General features: G+C 47.7%; 1 long non-coding RNA gene across 1 annotated transcript; it reads left to right on the top strand.

Annotated features, from left to right (window-relative positions):
* The first annotated feature begins 260 nt into the window (after positions 1 to 260).
* LOC141575448 (uncharacterized) lies at positions 261 to 5,264 on the top strand. The gene is made up of 3 exons (XR_012503036.1): positions 261 to 393; positions 1,786 to 2,018; positions 4,901 to 5,264. It is a non-coding gene; the product is annotated as an uncharacterized LOC141575448 (long non-coding RNA).
* Positions 5,265 to 5,935: the final 671 nt, after the last annotated feature.

Below are 5,935 nucleotides of genomic sequence, written 5' to 3'. Positions count from 1 at the left end.
CAGCACCGCCCCAGCCTCCGCCCGGCGCCACCTGCAGGTCAGGACTTCCGAGCGGCCCCACCCGGCTGCCCCATAAGCCTCCCCTACCTCCGTCCTGGCCGCGCCCTGGCTCCCATTGGCTCCGCAAGTTCTGCCCTAGCACATCTAGACTCGGGAAGACACTCGAAGAAAGCGATAGAGGATGGCCCTGCGGCGTTGCCATGGTTACAGGCGCCGCGCTCCGCGCGGGCCGGCCTGAGCTTCTGGGGCGGGCAGCGGGCTCCGGAAGTGTGCAGCTGCCCGGGACCATGGCGGTGCTTGCTGCTGGGGATGGCGGCTTGCTCGGCCAGGCGACTAGTTCTGGCCTGGTCAGTAGGCGGCCGACATCTTGTCTGGGGCGGCGTCTCACAGATGGTAAACGTACATCCGCGCCGTCGGCGGGGCCGGTGGACATGAACCAGGGTGGGATCGGTGTTGGGGTGGTGGCCGGGGAGGGCTGTGGTGCCGGGGAGTGTGTTGGGGCGGGGCGGGACAGGGCTTGGGCACAGACTCAAGCTTTCCTCCCCCTCAGGCCCTGGGGCTGGGGCCGCGAGTCTGGGTAGCCCTTGGTGGCCGCGGCCTCCCAGAACCCACCGGGACGGGCAGGCGGAGGACCCCTCTTAGATGAAGCGGGTCCTTACCCGGGTTTTGAAGAGCCCCAGAGTCAGATGTTGGAATGATGTGGTTTATCAGCCTTGTTTATCTGCAGGGAAATTTCAGTTCCATCCAGATGTTGGTTCCTTCAGTCAACCTCAGGAATAAGACACAAGGGTCTGTGCCGATAAGTAGTTATCTAGGGCTTGACTCAAAATAAACTATGCGGGGTGTAGGGATGGTAGATGGGACCCTCTCTCTTGAAGTTAGCAGACTTCTGGGATTAGAGGCCCCAGCTGAGGATTACATCCTCATCTGCAGTAATGGAGTTTGTGAGAAACACACAGAAAAGGGAGGGGTGTGGTGGCGGTAACTCATTACAGAATCCAGGACCCTTGCCTTGCTCTTGTGTAGAAGAGTCTCGCCTTGGATAGGGCAGCAGTTATCAAAGTGTATCCAAGGCCCCTGAGGTGCAAAACCATTTTCATAGAAACGCCGGGATGTCACCTGCCTTTTGCACACTCTTGCTCTCCCGAGTTCCTGAGGGGTTTTCCAGGGAAAACCTGGCCTGTGATATCACAAAACAGGGAACGCAGAGGCAGATAGGAGAATTCAGCTCTCACCAGTCCAAAAGAGATTTGCAGAAATTAAAATCACTGCTATTCTTCTCACTAATGATTTTTCTTTTGAAAAATAGAATTATATTTTGTTTAAGAGTATTAATGGTAACATACAGTAGATTGTTAATATTTTTAAGTGAATTCATACACTTTTTCTAACTTCTTATTTAACTTCTAACACAGGAAATATTGATAGATTTAACTCACATAAATAGCAGCCTTTTGGAGTTCTCAGTAATTGTTAAGAGTGTATAGGGTTCTGTAGAACAAGAAGTTTGAGAGCCCCTGGAGAACGGGTGCTCAGGTGCTAGTCAGGTGCTTGGTGTTAGACGGATGCCAAGATGTCTTCCACTACTGCTCCCGGACTTGAAGTAATTGGCCACATGGAGATGGGTGGGCAGTGCCTCCACTTTACAAACCAGAAGCTGCTGAATGTGTCTGGATTGTAGGCCATGGGCTGTGCAGGGATTCCCGTTGTATCTGTTCTATCTAAGCCGGGATTCCTGTGCAGAGGCCTGGCCCTGATGACCCGCTCTCCTTTGCTCCCAGCCAGGTACCTTCTGTGTGACGTCAACCCTCCAGAGGGATTCAGCCTCCGTAGGAACGTCTGCATCCACATTGCCTTCCTCCTGAAGACCCTGCTGAAGATGGAGGAGCCGGTACTGGTGCTATTCCCTTGGGGCCACCTCTACCACTGGCAGAGCCCCGATCCCTGGTCCGACTCCTTTGACCTCCCAAGTCTCAACAGAAACATCCCTGACATTGAGTACGAGCAGTTCATTGCAGGTGAGGTGGTAATTTAACTGGGGCCAGGTGGTCGTTGTTCTGGTTCCGATCTGAACAACGGGCCATCTTACTTTGGGTTTGTCGGTCTGCTTAGGGGCCCTGCTCATGTTTCCCACACTGCAGGTGAATTTGGTTTTTCCATAGTTTTTTCGGGAAATCAATTTGAAGTGTATGAGCTCTATGTCCGCTCACCTCTGAAAACCCTGGCCTCCTGGTGAGATGGAGCGGTGACAAGGAGGCCACTGCCACAGAGGCCTTGTCCCAGAAGGACTCACTCCCTGTGCTGTTTTGTTAGTTTCAGGTATACAGCATAGTGATTAAGTTGTAAATATACATAGTCTATTCTTTTTCAGGTTCTTTTCCATTATAGGTTGCAAGATACTGAATACTGTTCCCTGTGTTCTACAGTGAATCCTTGTCGTTTGTCTGTTTTACATATAGTAATTTGTATCTGTTAATCCCAAACTCCTAAGTTTGTTTTACAAGTCTGTGAGTCTGTTTTTGTTTTATAAATAAGTTCATTTGTATCATTTTTTTTAAAATTCCACATATAAATGATATCATATGATATTTGACTTTGTCTGACTTATTTCACTTAGTGAGATAATCTCCAGTTCCATCCAAGTTGCTGTAAATGGCTTTATTTCCTTCTTTGTTATGACTGAGTAATATTCTGTTATATCTAAATACCACATCTTTATCCAGTCATCTGTCAGTGGACGTTTAGTTTGCTTCTATGTCTTGGCCATTGTAAAGAGTGCTCCTGTGAACATTGGGGTGAAGGTATCTTTTGGAATGAAGGTTCCCTCTGGATATATGCCCAGGAGCAGGATTGCTGGACTAGGTGATAAGTCTTTTTTTTTTTTTTTTTTTTTGTCTTTTGAGGAATCTCCATACTGTTTTCCACAGTGGCTGCACCAAACTACATTCCCACCAACAATGTAGGAGGGTTTCCTTTTCTCCACAGCCTCTCCGGCATTTATGGTTTGTGGACTTTTGAATGATGGCCATTCTGACTGGTGTGAGATGATAACATTGTAGTTTTGAGCTGCAATTCTCTGATAATTGAGCGATACTGAGCATTTTTTTATATGCCTATTGGCCATTTGTGTGTCTTCATTGGAGAATTGCTTGTTTAGCTGTTCTGCCCATTTTTGGATTTGGTTGTTTATTTTTCTCTTATTAAGTTGTATGAACAATTTATATAGTCTAGAAATTAAGCCAATGTCAGTCTCATCTTTTGCAAATATTTTCTCCCATTCCATAAGTTGTCTTTTTGTTTTACTTATGGTTTCTATTGCTGTGCAAAAGTTTATAAGTTTAATTAGGTCTCATTTATTTATTTTGGCTTTTATTTCTGTTGCTTGGGTTGCTTAGATTGCCCTAGGAAACCATTGCTGAGATGTATGTCAAATAATGTTTTGCCTATGTTTTCTTGAGAGAAGTTTGTAGTGTCTTGTCTAATATTTAAGTCTTTAAGCCATTTTGAGTTTGTTTCTTTTTGGTTTTTTTGTGACTGTATTGTATGCTTTTGATTTGTGGTTACCTTATTCTTCAAATATATCAACCCATTACTATATCTATTTTCTTTAGACTGATAATCGCTTAGGCTCCAACACATCCTAAGAATAATGAAGAAAAAAAAGTAAGAAAAAAATCTATATTTTCTTGTTCCCCTCTCCCATTCCCACCTTTTTTTATTTTGATGTCCTTTTTCATTTTTACATCTTTATGTTTATTCTCTTGTAACTCGTTATTGCATTTCCAACTATGGTTTTCCTGTTTCTACAGCACCCTGCTTCCTTTCTGTTTAGAATAGAACATTGTAATGTCTCTGTTAGGTTCAATATTGCTGAGTTTTCTCCCCTCTCCCCTCCCCTTCCCACCCCAGGCCTCTGAATACTCAGTCCAGGAAAGCTAAGTCCATTCTAGCCTTCATCGGTTCTGGGAAAGCAATCTTCAGAGTGGGAAAAAACATTGAAAAATAATATTCTGTGAGTTGCTTTCTACCCTAGTCCAGAGATGAGAAACATCTGAAGGTGGAGGAAAAAAGTTGGAGGTGGGGAACAAAGTCTTTTCTCCTTTTGCTACTGAAGAAATGATTGCTTGTGTAATTAGTGATGGTGCCCTTTAAATTGGTGAGATCGAGATTCCACAGCTTCAGCGCCTGTGAATAACCTGCCGGGAGGACGCTCTCTAGGGCCCCTGCAGTGGGAAAGTCAGCCCCTTTGAGCACCTGTTGTTCTGTATTCTTCCTGCCTCCACACGGGTTCGCTAGGCACTGTGCAGGACAATGCAGTTACCCAAGGTGGAGGACTGGGAGACCCCTGCTGTGTGGCGAGCCACAGGAGCCCACACTTGTAGGACAAAATGTAGAGTAGTGGGGCGGTCATATGAACAGAGGATGGTTGAGACCCAGGATAGTGTCCTGGATTCCAGCAGGCGAGGCTGGCGGGGCAGATGGGGCCCTGGGGCATGGGCAGTCCTTGAGGGATATGAAACAAAGATAGGAACAAAGAGACTGGATTCGTGTGGGGGTACGGCGCCCCCGGAGGCTGCGGGGCAGCTCAGCGAGCCCAGGGGGAGCGGGCACTTCCCCAAAGCTGGGTTGACAGGTCACAACCAACTCACTGGGTACCGAGAGGCACTGAGATATTTTAACCTTTTGTCCCTCTTCCTGGAAAAGAAACTGCTGCCTGTTAAATAGCCTGTGTCATTAGTGAGAATTAAAGACATGAAGCAAGAGAGCCTCAAAAGTCATCCATTGTGTAGTTGTTAATAAGTGTCAAATGCAAACTTGAATAGATGAAATGAAGCATTCATCAGAGAATTTTAAAATCCTTTAAAATAAAAATTCTTGCTGCCTTTGTTCTTCATTTCAGGGTTCAATTGGTGATAATAATAGTAACCAAAGCAATAGCAAACCCTTACAGAACTCTGTCCTGCTGTTCCATGAACGCTGTGTTCATGACAACCCAATGAGTTCGCACCACTATGAGTTCCACTTTAAAGGTAAGGACATTAATTAATCACACGGCTAATAAATGGCAGAGCTGGGAATTGAACCCAAGATGTCTGGCCCCAGAGCCCCCTCTCAGCCCCTTCACTGCAGCACATCACTTGGCATGCCCGACACAGGCCAGCATTTAAGAGCAGCGTGACCTTGGCCAAGGCTGCTTCACCGCTTGGTCTCGGATTCCTCATCTGTAGAATGGGGGTGTGGGCAGTGAAATCTGTGGGCTCAGTGATCACTTCCTCTGGCTCTGCTATTCTACTGCTTTGAGTTAGTTTGGTAAGTATCCGAGCCCCTACATGGCCCACACATGGGCTGGCGCTTTGCTAGGCTCTGGGTTACGGAGAAAATTAAGATCAGCCTGCTTCTCCGAGGAGCCTGTGTCCCTCCACGGGAAGCAGCTTCGAGGCCCAGGCTCCCTCGCTGGCAGTCGGGGGCTGGGCAGGAAAGTCTGATAAGAAAAGATGGAGGCAGGGCCCCTCCGGGAACAGTGGTGGCCACACAGACCTCAGGAGCGGGAGCGTCTTTCCAAGCTGCTGAGAGGGGATCCTCATGAGGCCAGTAGTCCCCCCAACCTAAGCCCTCAGGACAAAGATTCAGCCATCCCTTCAGTGTCACCATAGAGCCAGTCCATCCTCATCACTGTGCCCCTGTGCTCCTTTGTCCTGGGGCCTCTCTTCCCCCTACACCCAGAAGACTCTTCTTCCTCTCTTCTCTGAGTGTCCCCTCACTTCACCCGTGGTCCCTGCTTCCTGGGTAACCATCTCTGGAGTTGACACTTTGCCCCCTCACAACCCCAGTTTGACCAGGAGCCTGGGTTGGCCTCCTTGTGCTCACTTTCCACCTTCAGATGATTGCTCCTCCCCTCGTGGGAGCACCTGGAAAACACGGATCCTTTCCTATC

The sequence above is a fragment of the Camelus bactrianus genome, chromosome 3 (assembly GCF_048773025.1).
Source record: "Camelus bactrianus isolate YW-2024 breed Bactrian camel chromosome 3, ASM4877302v1, whole genome shotgun sequence".
NCBI lineage: Eukaryota > Metazoa > Chordata > Mammalia > Artiodactyla > Camelidae > Camelus > Camelus bactrianus.
The sequence above is the reverse complement of the archived record's forward strand: the minus strand, read 5'-3'. Positions and strand labels throughout refer to the sequence as shown.